At 39.6% G+C, this 16,301-nt stretch overlaps 1 protein-coding gene across 5 annotated transcripts in view; it reads right to left on the bottom strand.

The window, feature by feature from the left end:
* The window catches only part of LOC142435896 (thyrotropin-releasing hormone-degrading ectoenzyme-like), a 477,641-nt gene that overhangs the window by 342,225 nt on the left and 119,115 nt on the right, over positions 1–16,301 (bottom strand). The gene's annotated exons all lie outside the window — the stretch shown is intronic.

Below are 16,301 nucleotides of genomic sequence, written 5' to 3'. Positions count from 1 at the left end.
CAAATCACAGTTGGGAACCATTGGAGACATTTCTAACACAGAAACTCTAGTGGTAATCTCTGGAGAGATCACTTTAAATGAATATAAACAAGCAAGCAGAATACAATTTCTAAAATTCAACAAAGGAAATATTAAACATCATCTTATCCAAAAGGCCACTAACACGGACTAGTACCCTTGTGCTGTTCTCAGCGGGTGCTCTACCACACACATATATTGCTCTCTTGGTCTCAGTTTTACATTTTTTGTAAATAATTATTTTTAAAACTAACATGTAAAGGACGGAATAAAATGGCTCCTGAAAGGTCTTGGTATATGCTTTAAACACAGTGAGGATTTAATAATAAATCATTTCATTATGGTTATGCGGTTTGTTTGTTTTCTTTTGTTGAAATCTCCTGAAGTATTCATAACTTATCATAGCTAATTATATATATTTTTTTATCTGAAAACTGACTATACACTGGACTCTGGTCTATGTGCTTTGTTAGTAGGTACCAGTGGTACCTTGGAGTGAAGGGAAATTAATTGCTATTAATCTTCTATCCGTAGTCATTGTAACAAGCACCAAATGACCAGGTGGAAACATTCCAGGAAAGTATGAAGGGCTCTGAGGAGGGAATCAGTCAGTTTTGTCATCTGCCTGAGTATAAGGTGAGTCACATCAGAAGCAGGAAGAAAGAATCTTTTGAGCCCCGTGGCAGAGGAGCAAAATGTATCTGAGGCTTCTGCATGGAGAAGCCTTAGTGGCACTGCATGAGACAGAGCAGTAGGCCTCCTGCCGGCCCAAGAATGAATAAAGCTACATCTCTTTGGGCAAGTGGCTGGCTTGCAGAGTGGGGTACCCTGTGGGATATATCAGTACTCCAGGAGCTTTGCAATGCTGTCCTGAGACCAGAGCAGAGACCAACAGGCCACAAGACAGAAAAGTTGAGGGCCAGAGAGAGACTTACAACTATGGGGCATGGCTTAGAAAAAAAAATATTGCAGACAAACCTTAATATTTCTGACCCTGACATGTAACCTTTTTGTTTCCCCAATAAATCCCACAACCATGGGTATTTTATTGAATTCTGTCAAGCACAGACAGGGTGCACACTATCACGGCAGAGAGTAGAGTATCTTGGAAAGGGAGACTGGGAGGTGAGACAGGTGTCAGAGCAGGGTCAACACATTTGGAAGGTGGAAGCATGTCTGACTTCCACCCACCAGAAATCAACTTTGTGTGGATGTGAAGTCAGCTTCTTTTTCCCCTTTGGGGAGTCAGGCATGGTCACCAGACCCTTTCCTCAACCCTTCATTGCTATGGATACGCCTTTTAATTTAGGCAGTCCAGCTCCTAACAAGGAAACCAAAGTTGAGTACTGACATTATAGAAGTACACAGACATACTTTTGTGTACATTGCCTAGCTCTAAAGAAAATATACTTGAGTGTCTGAGTCAACTTGATATCTTCAAATTATGCTTTCTTCTCAGAGTAGTCCACATGAGAAATACCTACTAAAGTCATCTCCCGAGAACCCCACCTTTCCACTCCATCCCCCAAGCTCTCCATGCTCTTGCAGGATATGTATTTAGGTTCCCCTCCTATTTCATTCTGCCTATCTGACTCATCTTCAGATTAAAGTCTTAACAGGTAACATGTTAGGCCTTCAGCCAAATGGTTCATGGTTCAAATACACCCAGAGACACTTCCGAAGAAAAGCTTCGTGATATATTTCTAAACTAAACTAACATTGAAAACACAATGAAGTATAGCTCTATTGTTAAATAGTTAGGGTTAACTTGAGATGAAACAGCCTCAGGTTGGTTAGCAAAGCAAACTTTCAAATTTTGGTTAGTCTTCGGGTTCAGTTTCTCTTGTTCCGGGGTCTGACTCACCCTACTCCAGTATTCCATGTAGTTCCCCGGGATTCTACTCTAAGCCCTACATAGAATTCATTTTTCCTTGAAGTCTAGTATGAATATTTAGAGTGAATTCAACTTGGAACTAAAGGTCAAAGATAGTAGGCATATTGTAATCTCTCAGCCTATTTCTTACGGGAAAAATATTCGGACTTGCTTGATAGAATTTCTTTGAAAATGAAATAATGTAGGGACACACTTAGAATGATGCTTGATACATAGCAAATGAAGCGAAGGTTTGTTGAATGAATGAATGTTGGGTAATAGATAATTCAGGTTGCTATGTCATCTTGTCTAACTGTCCTTCCAATTTTTACATCACTTAAATTATTCAAGATTCAGCTTAAACATCATCTCTTAAAGAAAAGATTCCTCCTCCTTTCTGTTTTCACAACATCTAAACCAGGTGTTCTCAACCTGTGGGCCACAACCCCTTTGGGGGATCAAAGGACCTTTTAACAGGGTCACCCAATTCATGCCAGTAGCAAAATTACAGTGATGAAGTAGCAGTGGTTGAGAAACTCTGGTCTTGAGGGTCTCACCTGATTTGTTTCATTCAAGTTTCATTCTACACTTTCTTCCACTCTACCTAGGACCCTAATGTGATCCTTTAGAAAACTGGGCAATGGTGGTTGGGCATCATCTCATTCTTCTGGCCTCAAGTTTGGAAACTAATATTTGCAAGGTTCATGGTTTCCTTAAGACTTTTGATTACACTAATTTATTTCCTCCAGATAAGAAGAGATCAATAGTAATAGTTGAACCTTAGGTGTCTACTCATGAGTTTTTAGGACTCTAGTCACTATTCAGAAAAACCGAATGTAGAAGTGTCTTTCGAGCCAGTCAGGGTGTGGTATAACACCGATGAAACATACAACTTTCCTCTAGTTCTTCAATGCTTCCTCCCCACAACTATCATGACCCCAATTCTACCTTACAAATCTGTATAGACTAGAGCATGTACATGGGTACACATAGGCGCTGGAAACACCCCTTATGACCAATAATGAGAGTAGCCATACCAGGAGGGTAGGGTGAAAGTGGGGGGAGAAAGAGGGAACTGATTACAATGATCTATATAGAACCCCCTCCCAGGGGGATGGACAACAGAAAAGTGGGTAAAGGGAGACATTGGTCAGTGTAAGACATGAAAATAATAATAATAATAATTTTTAAATTATCAAGGGTTCATGAGGGAGGGAGGGAGGGGGTGGAGGAGGAAAATGAGAAGCTGATACCAAGGGCTCAAGTAGAAAGAAAAATGTTTTGAGAATGATGATGGCAACAAATGTACAAATGTGCTTGACACAATGGATGGATGGATGGATGGAAGGATGGATGGATGGATGGATGGATGGATGGATGGATGGATGGTGATAAGAATTGTATGAGCTCCTAATAAAATGATTTTTGTTTTTAAAGAGAACAGTGTCTTCGGGAATGATGTTCTTCAAATTGAGATAGGTGTTCCCAGAGACCTTGGTACCCTGAATCCCTACACCCAGTGACTCGCTCCCTCAGGTGTTTGCCTGCTTATGTCTAAGAAGGTTTCCTAAGTTTGCCCCCTGCATATTCAACATTAATGGATAGAGTATAGACCTGAGTATAAGCCGAGGCACTTAATTTTACCACAAAAAAAAACTGGGGCGCTTTCTACTGGAGTTTATATGGTATATTTTCTGCAAAGGTGAAAGCACATTCAGAAATATGCTGCCAAACCTAACAATTTGTTGGTACACTTCCTTCTCCCCCCTACAACGGTTCAGCCTGCGTATCTATCCAAGTATCTTCCATAGGACATTTTTTAAATAAATCATTTATCACAATCCATCCATCCATTGTTTCAAGCACATTTGTACATGTGTTGCCCCCATCCATAGACTTCTGATGTCTGATATTTTGGAAGCAGATCATCAGGCCTCTCACTGGGTGGACTCAATTCTTTCGCCTTTTGATTAGTAGTCAAGTGCGTACCTGTTTGTGACACCCAGGCATTCTTCCACCAGCATAGGCACCAGTTTTTTGTTTTTGTTTTTTTAAATTAATAAATCTTTTTATTGGGGCTCATAAAGCTCTTATCACAATCTGTACATATATCAATTGGGCAAAGCACCCTTATACATTCGTTGCACTCGTCATTCTCATAATTCATCTCCCACATGGGTTCCTGGAATCAGCTTGGCTTCCCTTTATTTCCCCCTCCCCCACTCCCCACTCCCCCCTTCCCCTTGGTCCCTTGATAGTTTATAAATAATTATTATATCTTATCTTACACTCCCCGGCATCTCCCCTCACCCATATCCCCATTGCCCATCTCCCAGAGAGGAGGTTACACATAGATCTCCGAGATCGGTTCTCCCTTTCTACAGTCCCTTCCATCCTAGTGTCGCCACGCCTACCGCGGGTGTTGAGGGGTTCGTCTGTCCTAGATTCCCTGTGTTTCCAGATCCCTATTGCACCGCTGTACATCCTCTGGTATAAAAAGGTCCACAAGGTAGAATTGGGGTCGTGATAATTGGGAGGGGAGGAAGCGTTCAGGAACTAGAGGAAGGTTTTGAGTTTTATTGTTGCTATACTGAACCCTGAGTGACTCATCTCCTCCCCCTACCCCTCTGGAAGGGATGTCCAGCTGTCTACAGACGGGCATTGGGTCCCTATCACGCACTCCCCCTCTTTCACAGTGATGTGATTCTCACCACCAAGCACACAGCCTAAGCAAATAAAAGGTGTTGAATGGACCATGTAGCAGACACCAAGGAACAAAAACAATCATTGTGTGATCACCTTCCTCACATAATCGCTGAAGATGAAAGTGTGCATAAGCAAATGTGGTGAAGAAGGCTGATGGTGCCCGGCTACTGAGAAATACAGAGTCTGGGGACTTAAAGGCTTGAAAGCAAACAAGCGGCCATCTAGCCCAGAAGCAACAAAGCCCACATGGATGCAGCACACCAACATAGGTGATCGTGAAGGGCAGAGGAGACCAGGTCTCAAACAACAAAGGCACCAGTTTTGGTTTTTTTTACTGATTTTAATTAATCTGAATAGGTCATCTTATGCCTATACCACCTAATGATGATGTGGTAAGTGACTAAATCATAGGGTTGGGCAAAGCACAGGATGATGGCTGAGGAAGAGACCATCATCTTATAACACAGCCTCTCCTCTCCAAGGACAAACAGAGTTACCCGACACCTCCACCCTTATCAAGTCAGGTCAGCTCTCCAACATGAATCAACTGCCTTCTAGCATAGGAAGTAATGGTGGAAACTGCATGTTCTACTGAGAGGAAGTCAGTGGGACTATTTCATAAGAAGTAAAAGTTTACAATAATTGAAATGAAATGATCAGTAAACAGAGAAATTTTAAAAAGCAGTAGGTATAAAATAACTCAGTCAAAAAGATAAATGTAATCAGTTTAACCTTTATTCAAACCCAATACCAGTGACTTTACCCATGAATGATACATCGGAAGGTGAAGGAATCTTTGGATTATAGAAAAAGATGTTCCCCATCTCTGGCCAATAATATCAACGATAAGCTCATTTTTCACCTCTGAATAGGCTAGCATCCTCATCTTCCATCATTCCAGTGCTCTTTGTAAATATCCAGTTCATTTTCACTGACCTATTCCTACTCTTTTAACTAAAATTGAGGAGACCTTTTAAGTCCCATGGTTTATTAAAAGGTAGAATAGGTAATGACGCATGTAGTTTTACAATTTTTGTTTTTTCAGTGACGCTGCATTTAAGGTTCAAGATTTCTTATTAATAATGTTCTTCAATGTTTTGTAAAACAATTTTAAAAACTGTTATTAGTGTGAACTCGATCATTCTTGTCACATGTTCAAACGGTCTGCAGGAGCACTGAACTGTTGAATGTGGCTTTTAGGGCCCAAGTCCATAACTCTGACCTAACTGCTTTTTTCCTGCCTGGGTCTGGGGCAGAAGGTGGAAGAAGGGACTGATAGAATTCATCTGTGAGTAATCGTGAGTAGGATTTATTGGAATACCATCCAGGTAGGATAAAAAAGCTTCTGAGGAGGGATGCGGTTGTCCACAAGAGTCCGGAACAGAGTGAATCCTGTAGACCCCAACACCCCTGTGCACTGAACCTCGTGGTTCCAGAAGATAGTTGTTACTTCAGAAGAGCACAAGGAGAACCAGGAGCCACAATGTGAAACAGAGTGATGGATGGGCAGCCCTCAGAGAAAGTAAAGCTGAATGCTTTTGTATGACAGACTGCCTTGGGGAGTGGAGTGCCTCTGGCCACTTAATTGGAGAAGCAGGCCTTTCATCACCACAAAAGTGGAGCCAAGTGCCTTTGTGCTGAGGCTTACTAGAGTGAGGTGCCTGGGACACTCAATTCAGGGAGCTGGGCTTGCTGACCCACAGACCTTGAGCTGAGGCTTACAGGGGAGTCGCATGACCTTTGCACATTATTAGCAGTCCTGAAAAAAATTTCCAACACGTCACGATGAGAAAAGTACATCACTTGTGTTATAACTTTTTTAACTTCTTCAATAAGCCTTGTAATCATTAAAATTGTATGTGAGATTGCTGTGTAGCAACTGTAATTACTATTAGAACCTAAATGTAAAAGTAGGTAGCGTTTGAGACAACTGACTACCAATCGTTCGCTTAAAAATTTGACTTCTGTCTGTATAAGGATGGACTGAAGGTTCTGGAGCATCCCAATTTGGTTTCAACCCTTATGAGTTTTCTTTGAGCATGACCTTACGTGGCTTAATCTTGTAAAGGCATAGTTCTCATACGTTAAATGTGGATAATATCAATGTCAGGATTAGATGAGATAGTGGATGCAAAATGCTTAGTAACTACTTCATATTCGAGAGCAAATTGTATCACCCCACAATCCATGTTGCAGTCCGATCTCATGGAATTTGTGAATGTGACTCAGCTCCAAAAGAGAATTGTCTTTTGTTATGTTAATAAGATGTCGGCTAGGTCCTAATGGCAATGCTAGGAAACTAAGGCACTTTATATAGAGCAAGTTTTCAGTGAGTTTCAGCCGCGGGTGATGTATCATTTGTATAGATATGTGTTAATATCCTTGTGAGAAATTTAAAAGGTAAAAAGTGTTACAGCAGTCTGCTTTCAAAAAGGATGATCATTTCAAAAGCCAGAAATCACTTAAAAATAAAATAATAGAATTATTCCTCTGATTTTAAACCAAGTGAAACAGAGTATATAACATTAACCATAATGTAAAAGAATGAAAATATGTGAATAGGACTTTCTTAAAATACTTTATAATAATGACTTGCTAAACAACAAACTGGTGGTATAGTGATTATGTATTGGGCTTCTAGGTGCAAGGTCAGCAGTTTGAAACCACTAAGTGCTCTGAGGGAGAAAGATGAGACTTTCGACGCTAGTAAAGGTTTAGTCTCAGAAACCCAGAAGGAGAGTTCTAGCCTGTCCTATAAGTCTCTATGAGTCAGAAATAATTCTACACCAGTGAGTTTGGCTTGGTTTTTATAATTAACAACGGCGTCCATATAGAACACAGGTCTAGTCAAGAATACATGGGGCTATCTATAATCACAGTCTCAATTTAATCTGACAGGTTTTGTTTTGGGGGTTTTTATTTAATCTCATTTGTACAGGACATATAATTCATGGGAAAAGATAGTGCAGTGCATTAGAATAATTTTCTAATTGAAAATCGCTTCCTTCAAGCAAGGTAATAAAATATTCTAGACAAGAAGATAGGAGAGTTGTGTGACTTGGCAGCAAAGTGTCTTAGTAGTTATAACTTCCTTGAGGAAAAAAAATCTCAAAGCGAATTGCACATAATGCACGCTGCAGCACAAATGTGAAATTTAACAAAATATATGTCATTTAAATCCAGTCTTATATGAATTCCCTTAAAATCTTCTCTATAAACTTGGTATACAGCTTAGTTAAGCAGCTTACCAATGCATGCTAAACCCTAAGGGATTTTTGCCACTATCCTCCCCAAAGTTCTATCTCTTCCAAAGTTTGGAGTCACTGCATTATCTGTCAATAGAAGCTTCCCCACCACACAGCTCGCAACTGTCTCACTGCCAACTGCGTCAATTTCCATCTCACCGTGACCTGAAGGTGTGCATGCCAAACACTGACTTAAACTGAAAATTTTACTCGCAAAGTGTAAAATATGATTTGGTTATACCGTGATATTAAATAAATTTTCAAGTTGTAGAGAATGTATTTATCCTTTCAGCAAAATAATTCTTCATACCAATAGCAGTTAATACCACTGTCTAGTTTTCTCCATTGCCATGAGAAAAAAACTCTCCCAAATCAACAAGTGACTTTAATATTAATAGAACATCAACTATGTGTCCTATCAGTGGATTTTCACTGTAAAAATATTTATTTCTATTAATACACAAGAAAACACACTAATCTGATTTAACTGAAGTATTCACAAATCTATATAGGTATTTAATGTACATTCACCAAAAAGTCATTTTGATACAAATAGCTTCATACCTGTCTGTCAATAATCTGGACAAAAATTAATATGACATAGAGTAAGATCCCCATTTATTAGATTAAGAAACTAAGGTCCATAGAGATTTTTGCCCAAGATTAAACAGTGAGTTAGTGGCAGTGTGGGAAATTAAATCTAGAATCATTGCACCAACTTTTTCCCTTGATAGCCTATTCATCTACATTTTAAAATAGACGACAGACAATTGAGATACCGAGGCAATAAAGAATCTAGAAATTTGTCAGTCATCTGTCTTTGAGAGTTTACATTTTTCTAAAAAAAGTAGTCTTCGTAACAAGTCATCAAAATAACTACACTTTAATAAAGTATCAGAAGAAAAGAGTGGTTTTAATTAAACTTGTGCAGAAATCTTCTAAAATCTTGTGGAAGTAAGTTATGTTTGCAGTTTATATGTCTCATCAATTACAAAGTGGGTTTCATGTGAACTTTCTGCATCCAAATTTGAGTGTTTACCAAGAGCTATAGGGTTGATCAGGATAAAAAACTCTTTCTTGGTGAAAAATGTTATTGCAACATTGACAGTTATGTTACTGTAATAAATAAATCATCTAAATATTCTGTATGGTTATAAGAAGCACAGAAATATTTTTAAATTATTAAACAAAAATAGTTAAGTTCAAGCTTGTATTATTCAGAAATTGATAACATTTGCTGTCCAAAATGGCTTATATTTTTCACAGTAAGATTTAGGAATGCTTCTCTTGTGAATTAAATGTCATGATCTAATTTTGGGGGGAAACCTTTCTAAATTATTTTGTAAAGATTTTTTTCACTATGATTTTTGGTAATGCCCAGAGGATTTGGGGGTTTTGTGTTTTGTTTTTTTCTATTAACCTGTAAATACTCGAGTGGACTAGAGAAAATGTTTTTGATAACATTAAACATATAGTATTTTAATATTCATCTGCTGACGATGGGTAGAGTAAGGGCAGTTCAACCTCCCCTCCTCTCCACATTAAACACATAAGGACTACTTTCATTCATTTTCTATATTGGGACTTAAAAAAAGATTTTTTAAATGGATTCTGTTGATTAAAATTAATGGACAATGTATTCAAATTTTAAAAGTAGTAAAAAATAATAGGGAGGAAAGTTAATTTACAATAAAACACTGGCATTTCAATAATTCATTTACCAAATCCATGTTGAGTCAGCATTTATTATAAACCAAACAATGTTGTAACAGAGACTACCATGCATGGTTAATCCAGTAAAAATCCCTCTCCCGGCAAACCTTACACATGTAATAAACTGTTGCTGTGGTGAGCTGCCACCAAGTCCGTTTCAAACAGAACCACCTTATGCACAGGACAGAACTCTACCCAGAGCTGTGCCACCCCCATTGCTGCAGCCACTGTGTCGTTTCTTCACCTCCAGGTTATTTCTCGATTCCCGGCCGCTCCCCTTCACCAAGCTGGATGCCCTTCTCCAGGGACTGCTCTCTCCTGACAGCTTCAAGTGATCTAAGACGGAATCTGGCTAGCCTTGCTTCCAAAGGCACGCTTCCCATGCTTCTTCTGAGACGGGTCTGTTTGTCCCTGAATCAGTACACGTTACTTTCAATATTCTTTGGCAGCACAATTCCAACGTGCCAGTTTCTCTTCGATCTTCCTTAATCAATTTCCAACTCTCCCCTGCATACGAAGCAACTGAAAATACCACATTTGAGGTCAGGATGACCAGAGTCCTCCCAGTAACATCCTTGCTTTTCAATAATCTAAAGAGGTCTTGTGCAGCAGATTTGCCCAATACAATGGGTCTTGATCTGCTCACGGCTGCTTCCATGATCACTGATTGCAGATCCAGGAAGGACAAATCCTTAACAGCTACAATCTTTTGCCATTTTTAGTGATGCTATCTGTTGGTCTAGCTATAAGGGTTTGGATCTTTCTTGACATTGAATCATAATCCATACTGAAAGCTACAATGCTTGATCTTGATCAACAAGTTCGCCAAGTTCTCATTTTCAGCAAGCAAGGTGTGTCATCTGCATATTGCAGGTTGTTAATAACCCTTTTTTCCAATCTTGATGCCACATTCTTCTTCATATAAGCAGTTTCTCTATTTTTTCAACATATAGCTTGAATAATTATCGTGACGTACACCTTTTCTGATTTTAAACCATACAGTAGTCCCGTGTTCAATTCACACAACTGCCTCTTGATGCATGTATACATTCCTAGTGAGCACAATGAAGTGTTCGGGAATTCCCATTTTCCTCAAAGTTATACACGGTATTCTATGATCTACACAATTGAATGCCTTGTCAAATCAATACAACACAAGTTTTATTGATACTAGAATCATTCTAGTATTCTCTGCTTTAGTTGACATAGGAAAAATTTAAAGAATTGCGGTTTTACACAATCTTTTTAAAGACCCTTCATATAAATAAAATGGCATATAATTCAGTGAAACTCAAAACCAAACTCACTGCCATTGAGTCAGTTCTGTCTCATAGTGAACCTATAGCCCAGTGTAGAACTGCCTCTGTGAGTTTCCAAAACTTTTAACAGGAGTCGAAAACCTCATATCTCTCCCACAAAACGGCTGGTGGTTTCCAACCGCTAACCTTGCAATTAGCAGTCCAATGCTTAACCACTACTCCATGTAATTCAAGAGCACAGAATAACGAATACTGCATAGAAAACCAATATAAAACTCAAAACTCACTGCCATCAAGTTGATGTCAACTCAAAACAACCGCAGGTGACAGGGAAGAACTACAGCTGCGGGTTTCTGAGACTGTAACTCTTTACAAGAGTCAAAAGCCCTGACTTTCTCCCGAGGAGCTGCTGGTGGTTTCAAACTGCTAACTTTGCAGTAAGCAGCCCAACTCAGAACTACTATGCTACCAGGGCTCCTCTGAAAAACTATATAGGACAAGGCAATAGAGTCTAAGTTTAGCTGTATTTGATAAGTAATCAGGGAAGATTGGTTATAGGAAGGTCCCTTTTAGGAAGTGTTATTTGAGTATATTACCAAAATAAATCTCTAATGAAAAAGTACTTCAGATCGAGGGAAAGAGAACAAAAAGCTTCGGAGAAGGAACTGAGACTGGTGTCATATTATGTTATAATACGGTGGCTGTGTATTTTTCTGATGCTGTAAGTTGTGCCATTAGCATTGCAGATAGCAGCAAGGTCACCAGAGACTTAAGTAGACCTTTCAAACTGTGTTAGACAGGGTTCGCTAGAAAAAAACAAAACCAGGACACTTATGATTTGAAAGCTAGATACAGCACAAAGGAATATAACAGCTAATTAGTCCGTGCAGCAGTATAAAGGGCTCAGTTCAACTCACTTCCATGGAATAGTTAATATACTGGAAGTCCTCCAACTCATGAGCACTGCTCAGTCCAAGGTTAAGGAACAGACAGCTGATCAGGCAGAAAACAGCAGGACGGGTCACCAATAGTCAGCAACTCAGGAGCTTAGTGAAGCAGGCCCAGATGGGACATCAAACTCAAGCAGTGCAAGACACAGGATCCAACAGCCTCAAGCTCAAGCCCTGTATACACCAGCTCCGTGGTGAAGCAGGTCTTGCAGGAACTTCAAGTTCTAGCTACAAGATCCACAGGTTGGCTGTCCCACAGGTAGTGTAGCTCACAAGTTGAGAGCTAGCTAAAGCAGCCTTATGCTGGTCCAATCACCAGAGAGCAAGAGAGAGGGGCCAGGGTTTGGCGAGCCATTTATCTATTTGCCCTCCAAACAAACTGCAACTTTATTAATCCCACATGTTCTCATTGGCCATGTTGACACAATACCTAACTATCACACAAACTAAGATAAATTAGGGAAAAAGTCTGGTGAGCTAACTCCATATATTAGCCATTGAAAACACTATGGGTCACAACACAGTATTTTCTGATATACTGCCAGAACTTTACCTCCCTGCATGTAGACTAGAAAACACTACATAATGGCCACAAATTATGGAATCAACCATACCAACAATAATGACTATGATGAAAGACCAGGCAAAGGAGTCAAAGACAAAAGCCAGAGGAGTGATTACAGTGCGACATCACATAATCTCACCTGGGTGAAATGGGAAGTTGAAAGTGATGTCTTCATAATCTATTACCTAGACTACTAATAAAGTTCTAGTGAATATATGTGTATGGATATTCAAGACCATGAAAATCCTCACAACTGAGTTCATTGAAAGCATCGTGATAAACGGAGAAAAGATTGGCATTGTCAAGCGTTCCATTTGACTTAAATGCACATCTATGTATGTTGACGGAGCAGCACTCAACATGCTCCGTGATGCACTGCGCTGGTACCTCTGTTGCGCGGGAGTTCTTTAGAGTGTTGAAGAACAAATAAGTCACTTTCGAGGCTAATCTGCACCTGACCCGAGCTATGGTATTTGCAATTACCTCATATGCGTATAATATTTGGACATTAAATAAGGAAGATTGGAGAACCAATGCATTTGAATTAAGGTGGCAGCAAAGAATATTGAAAATATCATGGACTACCAAATAAGCCAACAAATTTTGAAAGAAATACAGCCAGAATGCTCCTCAGAAGCAAATGGTTAGACTTCGTCTCATATACTCTGGACATGTTATTAGGCGATACCAGTGCCCGAAAGAGGGCATATGCTTGTGACAGCAGAAGATTGTCAATGCGAGGGACTGACACTGTGATTGCAGCAATATGGACTTGTCAGTACGATGGACTTTGTATTGGACAGGGTTCTCTAGAGAGACAAACCAGATTGCTAGTAATTATATATAAATATATTTATAAAGATAGACATATAATTCAAGAAATGAACCGTTAAATTATATACAGCTATATAATACAAGAAATTAACAGTTAAATTATAAAGCAGTGAGACACTAGCAGTCCTTTAAGGTTTGAGAGCTGCCAGTTGCCAGTCCTCTTCTGTAGAGAGAGCTGGGCTACATATATCCAGGCAGCAAACAGCAAGGCCTGTCCCGAACTGTCATCAACTGTCAGTCCCCCGCTCCAGAGATGAACATTCCAATCGTGTGGGCTTAAAGGGACCTCAACTTACAGCGACACAGTCCACAGGCTAGGCATCCCACAGGTAGTGTACCCCTTTAAACTGAGGCACAGAACAACCAAAGTGAGGGTCACCGAGCCATTTATCCCTCTGCCCTTCAGTTAATCCTACTTGTGTTTATCAGCCAGGCTGGCACAATAAACTATAGCAGACTTGTCGATGCAATGGACTTGATGATGCAATTTGTCGATGCAATGGACTGATACAGTGGATGTAGCAATATGGACTTGCTATGTGATGGACTTGTCGATGCAATGAACTTGTCGATGCGATGGACTTGTCAATGCGATGGACTTGTCAATGAGAGGACTGACACAGTGGTTGCAGCAATATGGACTTGTCGATGCGATGCACTTGTCGATGCGATGCACTTCTCGATGCGATGGACTGACATTGGTTGCAGCAATACGGCTCAAACATAAGGACAAATGTGAGAACGGCACAGGCCTGAGCAGTGTTTTGTTCTGTTGAGCGTAGGGTTGCTATGAAGCAGAACCGAATTGAAGGCACTTAAGAACAATAACATACAGACATTCAGATAAATATCTTTAGGTTTTTTCTCGCTCTAGAGCAGTGATTCTCAACCTGTGGGTCGTGACCCCTTTGGGAATTGAACGACCCTTTCACAGGGTCATCCGATTCATAACAGTAGCAAAATTACAGTAATGAAATAGCAATAAAATAATGTTATGGGTGGTGGGTCACCACAACATGAGGAACTGTCTGAAAGAGTCGCAGCATTAGAAAGTTGTGAACCACTGGTATAGGACATGTATCAGGACCACATCATCTGACTTCTAATTCTTCGGATGTGAACCAGAGGCCTATTGTATTGCTTGTTGCTCTTAAGACTCATCTGCTTCCAATAGATGTCAGCAGTCTGTTTGACCTGCCAATCTTAGGTTCATCAACCCTGTAGCTTCATGAGTAAAGAGAAGCCGCCATACTGACTTTTCACCCATGACTTGGGAATTCCAAGCCTCTCAACTATGTACCTAAGGTACACCTGACCCAAGCCCTGGTAATTTTAATTACCTCATATGCACTGTTTGGCAGTGAATAAGAAGATTAAGGAAGACTTGATGCATTTGAACTATGATGCTGGCTCAGAATACTGAATGTACCATGAACTGCCAAAAGAACCAACAAATCTGTCTTGGAAAAAGTACAGCCAGCAGGCTCCTCAGAGGCAAGGATGGTGAGATTTCTCTCACATAATTTGGACATGTTTTCAGGAGAGACAAGTCCTTGGAGAAGGACATCATGCTTGGTGTAAAGTAGCAAGGCAGAAAGAAAGAGGAAGACCTTCAGCAAGAGGATTGACACAGTGGCTGCATCAATGGGCTTAAGCAGAAGACAATAGGGAGGATGGCGCAGCACCAGGAGGCGGAGCTATGAGCTGGGCCCAACTCGATGGCCCCTAACAGCTAACAGCAACACTATGAATCATTCCCTTAAGATTAAAAAAAAAAGTCTCTTTCTTTATTTAGACACATATATAAATTTTACTGCTTTTGCAACTATCTACCTTAACATTTTAAAAATTTTACCAGTCTCAGTACAGATAACTAAATATCACGCCTGAGTGTGTTCACTTAAGAAAGGAGTGCACATTTATTATTTTTACTCCAAACCCTTTTCATTGTCTTCAAAAGAATTTTAGAAACACATGCATGAAAGATACATTGCAATATTAACTTTGATTCTACTATATCCTGAAGGGCACAAAAAGACTAATAAATAGAAAACTTTAATATTTTTGTGAAGTTTAAAGTAATATCTTCATTATATTTCTAACACTTCACACATGACATCAACCATAAAGATTCACTTTCTAGGCTCACTATATAAAACAAAAACACAAAATACAACAGCATTATATCAGCCCAAATAAATCAACTGCCATCAAAAAATGAGGATCAGTACATTTTCTTTATTGTGATCATTTATTTGTAGGGTTTTTTAATCTTAAATTTCAAATGACTGATATGTTTGACAACATATATATAAAAGATGACACTGGGTACAGATCCTCAATTTTTATATCCTCTAGCTTTGAAAAATAGAATTCATTCTGAAACATGTTATGTTCTCTCTAAGATTGTTGCATTAAAGACATCCCTTGCCTACTCTGACCTCACTTCACCCGCACTTCGCAGGGGTAAATCCATTGCCATGTGGGGAAGAACTCTATTCTTCCTATGGCCAAGTTCTGAAGCAGGGGCGTTACATGCCTAAGCGTGAGCCTTAGTGAACTTAAACTTTTAAGAAAGATTGAACCAATAAAAATAAAAATAGACAGCACATATTATAAAGTCTCCGGGTAGCTCAAATAGTTAAAATCTTGAGTGCTAGCCAAAAGGCTGCTGGTTAGAACCCACCCAAAGCTATTTTGGAAGAGAAACCTAGCACTCTCGTTCTGAACTCTTAAATATCTTTAAAAATTTAAAAGGGTTTTTAACTCTGAAAATATGCAGTAGCCATGCACCAAAACTGTCTTGATAGCAACTAACAATAAAAATACTGTATTAGTTCGGGTAGACTAGAGAAACATATTCACAAACATGTATATGTATATAAGAGACAGGTTTCTGTACAAGAGCAATTGAACATGGAGAAAACATCCCAGCCCAGTCCAGATCAAGTCCGTAGTCTGATATAAGCCCATATGTCTGATATCAATCTATAAAGTCCTCTTCAGAATCACGAAACACATGCAATGAAGCCAAATGCAGGATGATCACAAGCCAGTGGGTAGAAAGTCTCCGGGTCCAGTGGCGTTGTAAGCATCTCAGCGCTGGCAGGGGTTTCTCTGTGGCTTCTCCAGCTTCCG

This window comes from Tenrec ecaudatus, assembly GCF_050624435.1.
Source record: "Tenrec ecaudatus isolate mTenEca1 chromosome 6 unlocalized genomic scaffold, mTenEca1.hap1 SUPER_6_unloc_2, whole genome shotgun sequence".
Classification (NCBI taxonomy): domain Eukaryota; kingdom Metazoa; phylum Chordata; class Mammalia; order Afrosoricida; family Tenrecidae; genus Tenrec; species Tenrec ecaudatus.
The sequence above is the reverse complement of the archived record's forward strand: the minus strand, read 5'-3'. Positions and strand labels throughout refer to the sequence as shown.